Source organism: Belonocnema kinseyi, chromosome 7, assembly GCF_010883055.1.
Source record: "Belonocnema kinseyi isolate 2016_QV_RU_SX_M_011 chromosome 7, B_treatae_v1, whole genome shotgun sequence".
NCBI classification, from domain to species: Eukaryota; Metazoa; Arthropoda; class Insecta; order Hymenoptera; family Cynipidae; genus Belonocnema; species Belonocnema kinseyi.
The window spans coordinates 137,678,768-137,690,283 of NC_046663.1; the positions used below are offsets into that span (position 1 = coordinate 137,678,768).

The 11,516-nt window shown below is 34.0% G+C and overlaps 1 protein-coding gene across 3 annotated transcripts in view; it reads right to left on the reverse strand.

Annotated features, from left to right (window-relative positions):
- LOC117176000 overlaps positions 1–10,873 on the reverse strand; it is a 126,327-nt gene extending 115,454 nt beyond the window's left edge. For 2 of the 3 annotated variants that reach the window (XR_004467559.1, XR_004467560.1), the window contains exons 1-2: positions 10,530–10,871; positions 10,091–10,410 (exon numbers count right to left, since the gene is read on the reverse strand). The gene's annotated coding sequence lies outside the window, so the exon portion shown is untranslated. Of the gene's footprint in view, positions 1–10,090; positions 10,411–10,529 lie in introns of all 3 variants that reach the window. The other variant, XR_004467558.1, reaches the window with a different exon arrangement.
- Between the last annotated feature and the right edge of the window lie 643 nt (positions 10,874–11,516).

Below are 11,516 nucleotides of genomic sequence, written 5' to 3' on the forward strand. Positions count from 1 at the left end.
GGCAGATTACTGCTGGATGATGAAGAAAGAAACATCTTCAGAAAGAGGTCAAAAGCGTGTCAGAAATCCTTTACGCCGGTCATTTGTCGAGAAACGTGTGCGCAAGAGTAAAACACATTAAAACTTTATTTAAAATATTTTTTTGGAAGACAAAAATAAAAATAGATATCACCAATATCTAGTATCCAACATCTCACTATCGTAGTTGCGAAGTGTTAGCGAAAATTCTACAAACTCAATTGATTAACCCATTAAAACTCTAAGGCACTTCTTGAAAAAAGCTAAAAATATTATAATGGAGTTCATGAATATCGCTATACATAGGTTTTAAGTCTTACTTTATGATCAAGGGTCGAAAAAAGTTCTAGTTTTGTGATTCATGTAGTGGAAAACCTCCAGAACAGTATCCAAAACATCGATTTTTTGAAAAAAATATCAATTTATCACGTTTACTGTCCACTTACGCCGACTAGGAGTTGTTTTTTGAAAAAAAATTACTTAAAATCCGTGATCAGCGACCTCAAAAACCCCCAGTAAAGTATTTTCAATGTTTATATATCGGTTTAAAATCGTAAAACTTGATTTTAATGTCATTTTAATCAAATTTGAAGCAAATTTTCACTTTTCGCGATTTTCTGCCTTTTCATCGCCGTATGGTGGGTTGAAATTTTTGTAAACAAAAAATCAAAACATGGTTTTCGATGTATTTTTTCCCGTAGAATTTGATTCTGAAGTCAAAATAATAAAATTTTTCTTTATTTTTTTTATTTAAAAAAAACCATGAAAAAACCGTAAAAAATGAGGTTTTTCGAGCAAACCCCTATAAAAAAGTAGCTGGACCCTACTTTTTTATTGCAAATTCGGATTCAGCGTCGAAAAATACATAAGAATATATAGGTCTGGTCAATTGCACAGACACTTTTTTTTTTGTGGGCATGTGTTATTTATATAATTTTTTATTTGAAAGATGACACATAACGTAAAATAATTATAAATAAAACAACGTATACACGACCTACATCCTAAAAAATTCATTAAAATATTAGAGTGTTTTATGACCATCAGAAAGTTGATACAATAAGAGATTTCTACATTCTTTAAGTTTGCTTACAATGAAAGGCCACTTAAGATTCCCATTTTTGCTATTTTACAAAAACTGTTGAGAATTAACCCGACTTAATAAAATGAAAAAGGTCTTCAATTAAAGCAAATGTATTTAACTTTTTTATTTTATTCAGTGGCGGAGTTTCCATATATGCTATATAGACGTCAGCTTAAGTCGGCAAAGTGGTTGGGGGTTTAGGGGGGGGGGGGGGGGGGGGGGGGGGGGGGGGGGGGGGGGGGGGGGGGGGGGGGGGGGCAGCATAACTTTCGTGCTCTAAATTTTTTTAAATTTCGAATTTCTTCTACACAGATAATGTACGTAATGTAATGTAAATGAAAGCGCTGGACGAGAATAGTTAATTTTTGTTCGCATAAAGACAGGAAAATTTTTGTTAGCCTACGTGTGACATATCTAATCCGTCACTGATATTATTTTTTAATTATATCTTATCATATAATCTCTATAACATTCTAATACAATAATTAGGAAATAATACAAATTTCATTAAATAATACAATATATTACTACCTCATCTCACATTAATAAGCTATAAATAATATTCAACCCGAAAATCTGTCTCTACACATTCCTTTCTTTTTTCAAGCACTGCAATATGTTTTTTGTTAATTCAATTAGCTTAATATTGTAGTTTTTTAACTAATTTTAATCACGTGTATAGGAGAAAAGCAACTTTTGTTCTATGAACAGAATCGAAGCATTCCCTTCTAGAAAAAAATGATTGGACCCGATTGGGATTGATTGAAGGTTGAATTGTTCTTAATCGGTATTAATCGAAATTAAAAGAATATTGACGAAATTTGCATCGGGTTTGAAATGTATCATATTACTTCGCATTGAAACTAATTCTTATTAACTAATTGAAATTAATTCATTAGATAAATTATAATAATATTAACAAAAATATGAACATTTTTTTGTAAAGGGATTCATAAAATATAGAACATTTGTATTTTTAAAATAACGAACCTGATTCAATCAACAGTATTCTTTAACCAGACTGATTACTAATTACACAGTAATTTACATTATGTATTACACGATATAAATTTTGTACACTTTCTACGTTATAAGGGTTTTGCACTATTTAAATAAATAGTTCATTATAATATAACTCAGAAAAATCACTATAAAAATTATTGGCAAATCTGTTAGTGATAGTTCCTTGATCACGAGGGAATTATTTGAAATCTTTAAATAGTTTGCTTTTATCAATATGTAATTTAAAAGCAAAAAGTAAATAACCGTTTTCAAATAATTCCCGCGTGATCAAAGTGCTGCCACCAACATGGCCGTGATCGACCTGAAAATCACCTCGCGTCCCGATTGAGAACAATAGCCGACCTCAATCGTTCTGAATCAGTCAGACCTGATTAAGAAACACCATTGGGAACGATTAGTTATTACTTTCAATCGCTCGCAATCGGATTCAATCATTCTTTTCTAGAAGACTTAAGAGTTTTGCATGAAATTACACCCTTGGCATAATCCATACATAGTTTCCGTTATACCTTGACTCTCTTATTCTCTCCTCTCCTTCTGCCTTCTCTTTCTCCATGCCATTCTTTTGAACCAACTCATATACTTTCCTGTCTTCCTCGTGCATTCTGCTAACTTCATCCATCTGCAATCCATTCGTTCTAAAATACCTTTCCTTTTGCACCACTACGTTTGTTCTCCTTCTCCCACCAACACTCCTCAACCAATTTACTTCCCCCTCTTCCAAAAATTTCTCCTCATATTTACACACTCGACTCCCTGTTATAATCCCTAAACTCGTTCTTGCTGTCTCCTTCCTGACAATATAGTTCGGCGTATTCCTTGCCAATTCCAGTATCCACTTTACAAATCTCTCCTGTATCCTATTTATCTCCTCACTTACCTTCCAACCCCACAACTCCACTCCGTAAAATAAGACACTCAACACTAGTGAATCAAACAATTTCATTCTCCTTTAAAAATCGCCTAAGTACAATCACTTTCCCAGCTCCCACACCTGCCTCATCACCACATTTGCCCTTCTCACTCTCTCTTTTATATGACCATCCACTCTTTCACTTCTTCGAAACAGGAAGCCCAGTTACACAAACTCTTTCACCTCCTGTACCGCTTTTCCCTTCCACTTCCACTCCCCTCCCCCACCTCTCCCACCTCCTTTCCTGAACACCATAACCTTCGACTTGTCCGCATTTAACTCTAACCTATTCTTGTCCAGGTAACGTCTCAACCTCCACTGACGGGAACGCGCTCTTTAGATCTACAAAAAACGCGTACACTTTGGCACCCTTTTTGGTTAATTCTCTATCCACCACGTGTTGCAAGACGTAATAATTGTCAATAGTGCTCCTTCTTTCTCTAAAGCCCGCCTGCGTCTCCGGCAATATTCCTTTCCCCTCAACATCCTTTCGCAGCCTATCTGCTAACACCATCGCGTATATTTTGTACGCACTATTCATGAACGTAATTCCTCTATAATTTTCCTGACTCTCCCTATCCCCTTTCTTATACAGTGGTACGATCAACCCCTCTCTCCACCCTCTTGGGAATCCCTCCCCCTCCATACTTTTTTCACTACCCCCTTCAGCATCTGCCTTACCTCTTGTATGCCAAACAGCCACGCTTCGTTCTCTACCCCGTCAATCGCTGCTGCCTTCGATTTTTTCAACTTCCCTATCTGCATCTCTATCTCTTTCTCTTTCCTGCTCTTTCTTCTAACACAACGCCCTAAACTCCTTCCTGATTTCTACGTACTCCTCCCTTTTCCCGGTTCCTTCCTTCCACTTCCTGTACATTTTCAAAATGAACAAGAAAGCGATAGTGATCACGAATCCGAAACTGAAGATCCGACTAAGCGTAAAAAGCCCAGTGACTTACGCCATTCCAGTAGCATTATGCAAATTTTTAAAGTGTTCTATCACTGCAAATTGAGTCCTGCATCTCCGACAATAGCTGTGCTATTAGAAATAACAGTTACGTTACCTGTGGCTAGCACAACTCCGGAACGCGTGTTTTCAAAAATGAAATTGACTAAAACGCGACTTAGGAGTGTGATGGATTCGGAACGTCTAGGATGTCTTCTAGTAATAGCAATGGAGAAAGATATTGAAATAGATTATGACAAGGTCCTTAAAATTCTCGTGAGATTGTGCCCAGAAAACTCTCCAGTTATAAAATCTTTGCTGTATCGGTAAATAAACAGAATACAATACTTGTAAAGTAGAATATTTGCATAGTTTTATAAGCATTACGCACTTGTACTTTAAGAATTTATTTGCTACATAAGTGCCTGAGAAAGTCCGTACACGCAGCGCCGCTACCAAGGCAAATTATAAAATAGAATACGCCATGTTTTTTGCTTTTTTTTTGCTAATTTTATGCTAAAAAAATTTTTTTTGCTCTTTAAACTTCGGAGAAAATGATGGCGGCGCTAGCAGGACGTCCACTCAGCGCCGCCACCTACGAAAACTCCCTAAAAATTATTTTAATGCGGTAAACGATAAGTGAAGATTTTTTTTATTTTGTTTTACTCTATGATGACATATATTACGTTTCCCAAAAAACTACCCCTAAGTCTTACACAACTACCCCCTGTGATCAAAAACGTTTTCAAAATGGGAAAACTACCTTCAACAATGCAAACATGTTTTAGGGCTTCAAATTAATCACATGACACTTGAAAATTTCACGCTCTTTATAATTTCCAAAAAAATTACCCTTCCACGTGAACATATGCAGCAGAACATTTATATGTATGAAAAAAGCATTAAAAATATTCAACTTAAAAGAAAGTGTTAGTTGATATTTTTTTCTCTTTTCTCGCTCTCCGATAATATACGAGGTGTGTTCAAAAAGTAAGGTGACTTTGCAATTTTCGGGGGCTACGTACATTAAAGTTTAAAATTTTTTGTTTTGTTGTGTTGGTACACTCGTCACGATCATATGTTCACAGTTTTGACTATATAGCTCGTGTTGTTTTTCTGGCAGAGTCGTAAAAGGTTAGAAGGGTTTGGTGTGCTCGGCGATTTTCTTCTTTCGAAAAAAATGGAGCAAAGAGTTTGCATTAAATTTTATGTGAAAAATGAAATCCAGCGCTCTAAAACTCTTGCAATGTTGACAGTTGCATACGGTAAGTCTACTCTGAGTAAGAAAAATGTGTAAAGTGGTACAAGCTGTTCCAAGAAGGCTGAGCGGATGTGGAAGACGAACCTCACCCTGGACTCACTGTCTTCTTTGATTACCGTGGCGTAGTGCATCAGGAATTCTTAGCACAAGATCGTACGGTCAATGAGGAGTATTATCTTCAAGTTATGCGCCGTTTGCGAGAGGTGATACGCAAAAAACGTCCGGAACTTTGAAAAAACAATTCGTGGCTTTTGCATCACGATAATGCACCTGCTCATTCATCGTTAATTGTGAAAGATTTTCTGACCAAAAACAGCACCACAGACATGCCTCAGCCTCCATATTCACCGGATTTGGCCCCCAGTGACTTTTTTCTTTTCTCAAAACTGAAGAGACCCATAAAAGGACTTCGATTTTCAACGATTGAGGAGATAAAAACTGCATCGCTGAAAGAACTCAAGGCTATACCACCACATGATTATCAGAAGTGCTTCGATGATTGGAAAAAGCGTTGGCACAAGTGTATTATATCTGAGAGGGATAACTTTGAAGGGGGCAACATAAATATTGAGGAATAAACGAATATTTTTTTAGAAAACCATAAAGTCACCTAATTTTTTGAACACACCTCGTATAATATGTTATTCAAAAACTACCCCTAAATCATACATACCATCCCCTCGTCATCAAAAACGTTTCAAAAGTTGGAAAACCACCTTGAACAATGCAAAAATGATTTAGAACTCCAAATTGATTACATGACACTTCAAAATTTCCCCCTCTTCCTAATTTTCCCAAAAAACTATTATATAAAAGAGCCTCGGCGGCTCAGTTGGTTAGACACTCGGACATCACCTCAAAGGTCCAGGGTTCGATCCATGAGCCGGTACCTCTGAAAATTTTTCAATGTACCTTTATCGAGGTTCTGGTGGTTCGGAACCCACCTTAAGCTGTAGGTCCCCCCCTCGTTTACTTGACTGCAACCCAGTCCGTCAATGATGAGGTAAAACCCATGCTTCGTCCAATATGTCGAGGCACACTGCTCTAATCAGATCACTTGACTGCATTATAAAAATGCGTCCGGGACTGATGATATATATCGGAACAGCCCCGTGTTAAATAATCAAAAATAAAATCCAACTTTAACCAAAAATGCCTTCGACATGTTGGGTAGTAATCATCTTAAACCTGTGACTAAAATTAATTATTTAAAACAATTCATTTTTTATTAATTTTAACAAATATCATTTCTGATGGCACGGGAAAAAGTTAAGTAAAAAAAACCCTGATAAAAATGACTTTTGTAGAAAATGGAGATTTAAGACTTTTGGTAGGAATTCGATTGACTCAAGAGATTTTTCTTTGAGAAAAGAAGCGTTTTATTATTGCATTGTCTTAAACAAAGTGCAGGAAGACAAATATGGTCAGACAAAGGTCTTAAAACCGTTTTGTCTCTAGACCTTATACCAAAACTGGGGATTGATCAGCCTAAAATTAATTCTGAGTCATTTTGATGATATAGGTGTATCAAAAAGATATCTCAAGGTAATTTAACTTGCCTGAATTTTAAATAATAAAATATTTAGGGATTTTTTTGTATTTTAGAACATGTTTTCTCTGGACCTCATGCTAAAATTTGGTTTGATCAACTATTAAAATAAATTAGAGACTCGTTTGCGATAGGATTGTTTAAAAAGTTAATCTAGACAAGATAATTTAGCCCAGAATTGTTATTCAATTTTCTTTAGAAATTATTCTATTTTCGAAATTGTTATATCTGGATCTGATTTCCAAACTGGCATTTGATCAGCCTTTAAAATTTATTCTAATTCATTTTTATAAAATAGGTACATCAAAAAAAATTTTAGAGGCAATTTAATTTGCCTGAAATTCAATTTATCAATTACTTAAGGATTTTTTTTTATTTTAAACAATGTTTTCTCTGGACCTCATCCTACAATTTTGTTTGATCAACTATTAAAATAAATTAGAGACTCGTTGGTGATAGGATTGTTCAAAAAATTTATCTAGACAAGATAGTTTAGCCCAGCATTGTTATTCCATTTTTTTTTAGAAATTATTCTATTTTCGAAATTGCTATCTCTGGATCTGATTTCCAAACTGGCATTTGATCAGCCTTTAAAATTCATTATAATTCATTTTTGTGATAGACGTGTATCAAAAAGATATCTCGAGAAAATTTAACTTTCTTGAATGTTAATTTATCAATTATTTAGAGCTCTTTTGTATTTTAGAAAATATTTTCTCTGGACCTCATCCTAAAATTTTGTTTGATCAAATTTTAAAATAAATTAGAGACTCGTTGGTGATAGGATTGTATCTGAAATAAATCTAGACAAGATATTTTATGCCAGAATTGTTATTCCATTTTTTTCAGAAATTATTCTATTTTCTAAATTGCTATCTCTGGATCTGATTTCCAAACTAGCATTTGATCAGCCTTTAAAATTCATTCTAATTCGTTTTTATGATATAGGTGTATCAAAAGGATATCTCGAGGCAATTTAACTTGCTTGAATTTTAATTAATCAATTATTTAGAGATTTTGTTTGTATTTTAGAAAATGTTTTCTCTGGATCTTATCCTAAAATTTTGTTTGATCAACTATTACAATAAATTAGAGACTCGTTGGTAACAGGATTGTATCTGAAATAATTCTAAACAGATATTTTAGGCCAGATTTGTTCCATTTTTTTCAGAAATTATTTTATTTTCGAAATTTCTATCTCTGGATCTGATTTCCAAACTGCTATTTGATCAGCCTCTAGAATTAATTCTAATTCAATTTGATGGTATAGGTGTATCAAAAAGATATTTCGAAGCAATTTAACTTGCCTGAATTTTGATTAATAAAGTCTTTTGTGATTTTTTTATTTTCGAAAATGTTTTCTCTAGATCCCATTTAAAAATTTGGTTTGATGAACCGCTAAAATAAATTAGAGACTCGTCGATAATAGGAGTATAGCAAAAATAAATGCAGAAGCGATATTTTGGGCCAGAATTCTTATACTAATTTTTGCAGTAATTTTGCTATAATTATCTATTTTATCAGTTCTAAATATAAAATTCATACATCACTGGTACATTATCAGAAAATAAAAATCTTTTAGTGTGATTCAAATCTACTCGAAATGTTATTTTAGTGTATTTGATTGAGTTCTCGTTTTAGCACTAATTATCCCGTTAGAAATGAAGACACCAATTCCGTAAATTTTGTTTCGGATATCATCCTTTCAGTTGGATGTTATCCTACATTTATATTTCTAAAAAATTTAAATAACAATTCTGGTCTAAAATGGTAAGTCTAAGTCTATTTTTGATACAATATTATCACCAAGGAGTCTCTAAGTTATTTTAGTGGTTGATCAAACCAAGTTTTGAGATGAGGCCCAGAGAAAACATTTTCTAAAATACAAAAAAAATCCATTAATATTTTATTAATTAAAATTCAGGCAATTTAAATTACCTCTAGATATCTTTTTGATACGCCTATACCATACAAATTAATTAGAATTAACTATAGAGGCTGATCAAATGCCAGTTTGGAAATCAGATCCAGAGATAGTAATTTCGAAAATAGAATAATTTCTAAAAAAAATGGAATAACATATATGGGCTAAATTATCTTGTCTGGATAAATTTGTTAAGCAATCCTGTCACCAACGAGTCTCTAATTTATTTTAATGGTTGATCAAATAAAATTTTAGGGTGAGGCTCAGAGAAAAAATTTTATAAAATGCAAAAAATCCCTAAATATTTTATTAATTAAAATGCAGACAAGTTAAATTACTCAGAGATATCTTTTTGATACGCTTATATCATAAAAATGAATTAGAATGAATTTTAAAGGCTGATCAAATGCCAATTTGGAAATCAGATCCAGAGATAGCAATTTCGAAAATAGAATAATTTCTGAAGAAAATGGAATAGCAATTCTGGACTAAATATCCTGTCTAGATCAATTTTGTAAATAGTCCTACCGCTACCCTGGCAGACCGATGGAACCGAATAGAGCCTCTACAAAGTACCCGTAAAGACCCCATTGGGTGTTCATTCGGTTCCTTTTTGAAAAACTCGAAAAAACAGCAAAATTCACTTTGAAATGGTTGAAATTCGGATTCTACGTTAAAATTCACTGATTTCATCTTAAAATTTGAACTTTTAATAAAAATTATTAATGGCTGAATCAAAAGCATCGGAATAATCACGATTTTAATGAGTTTCAATACTGGAAAACTCGTATGTATAATAACACTGGCGGACCAAAGGAACCGAATGAAGCCTCTGCAAAGTACCCGTATACTGAAAAAAATATTTAGGTATATTACCTAGAATTCTTGTTATGCCAGCTACAAAGTATCGCTGGATTTCGTCTTCCTAAATAGTTAGCTGTATTGAAGATATTTTCTTGCAGGAAAAATGTAGGTGCAGTATATAGCAAATTTAGCTGTAATGCCTATATTTCTATTGCTTATCAAGTATAGGTGTCACACCTAACCAGGTTCAGCTAGATATTCTTGGTGAAAAATATAGCTAAACTTGACAGCCTATCTAGCTGCGTTTTCTGGCTGAAGTGCCTATAATTTTTTCTAGCTAATAGGCCGATATATCTTTAGGTATAATGATGCAAAAATATATCAACCATATATATAAATACTTAAATCTTTATTATGTATTAGATACATGCATGGCTTAATTATTAAAACTATCAAATTGAAAACAGTTGTAATCAATACATATCAATATGTACAATAGGACGTATTTAAAAAAGTTGTAAACGAAGATTTTTTGAGGTTATACGCGCACTAATAAAAGAGTACTCACTTTCCTTTGAAGGAACTTTCACTTTCCTTTAATAAAATTTTGGAGGTTACAGCTAATCAAAAAAATCTCTTATTTCCATATTTGGTTCCATCATTGTCGTTGCATTGCTGTATATATTATTCATTTTTTAACTCTCACAAGCCACACGACACGAGGCACGAGCTTCTTGTATTTACGGAAAAGTCAGGGTGACCAGATGACTGGGTAGGAAAAGCAGGACACCCCACTCCTTACCACCTCCCACCATTAATTCTTTTCCGCCCCTAGTCCAATTAGCCGCGTTATTTGAAAATTAAAAGTGATTATCCTGTGATTATAACCTGTGAATAATAAATATAGAAAATGAAACTCACAGCGACAGATTATTATTTACGAGACTAAGAAACTTAAAATAGAATTTAAAAAATGTAATTAAACATAACCTTGCAATGGTACTTACGTTAGATTTGTACAGTGACAGAGACATAGGAACAGTTTCCCCTTTGCAGTCATCGGAATAGTAAAGTGAAGAACGAGAACGGGAAACACAAACCGAATATATAGCAGGTTATGGCGTTTTATACGATCAGTAGTAGGACTCCGGGCCGTTTCGCAGTCGAAAATCTAACGGACTTCTTTTTCCATCCACGAACGTTAAAAAAAGAGGTCTATTCGTTTTTCAGCTTTCGACACGGTCTCGGACCCCCATCGCAGTTTCAACAAGCACAATTCCTAGAGAGAAGTGCTGCGCGAACACAAACGTAGTGAACAATGAAATTAATCTGAGTAAATTTGTCATTGGTCAAGCGACGAATTTTATTCCTCTCGAGATAAGACTTCGCTGGTAGAAGTTGTGAAGAAAATTTAGGTCCGCGCAATAAAAAATGCAAATAACGCGAATATCTTGAAAAAGAAGGACATCAGACAAAAAAGAAGGACAGAAGGACAAACATCAAAAAAGAAGGACATGTCCTTCTAAAGAAGGACGTCTGGTCACCCTGGGAAAAGTCGGGTGTTTGTATTGTGCGAACTAATGCGAGGCGGTACATTTTTTAAATGAATTTTAATTTATAGGCCTAAAACTGATGCTACAATTATTTTAGGTTAGAAATTTTAGCTGCACGAGCAAACTAATTGTAGGAAATACGCTGTTTGATCATGACTGCTAGAATGTTTAGCCAATAATGATAGAATTATCTCCCACATTTTCTGTTTGCAGGAGACAGACGGTTTATATATCTTAGCTATCTAGTTTGCAGTTCTACCTAAACTTTATGCACATTCAGCTATATCTCCTCAGCAATATATTTCTAGCTACAACAGCTATACCATTTTTTTCAGAGTAAAGACCCTATTGGGTCCCCATTCGGTTCCTTTTTAAAAAACTAAAAAAAAAAACAGCAAGATCAACTTATAAATTGTTTAAATTCGGATTCTACGTTAAAAT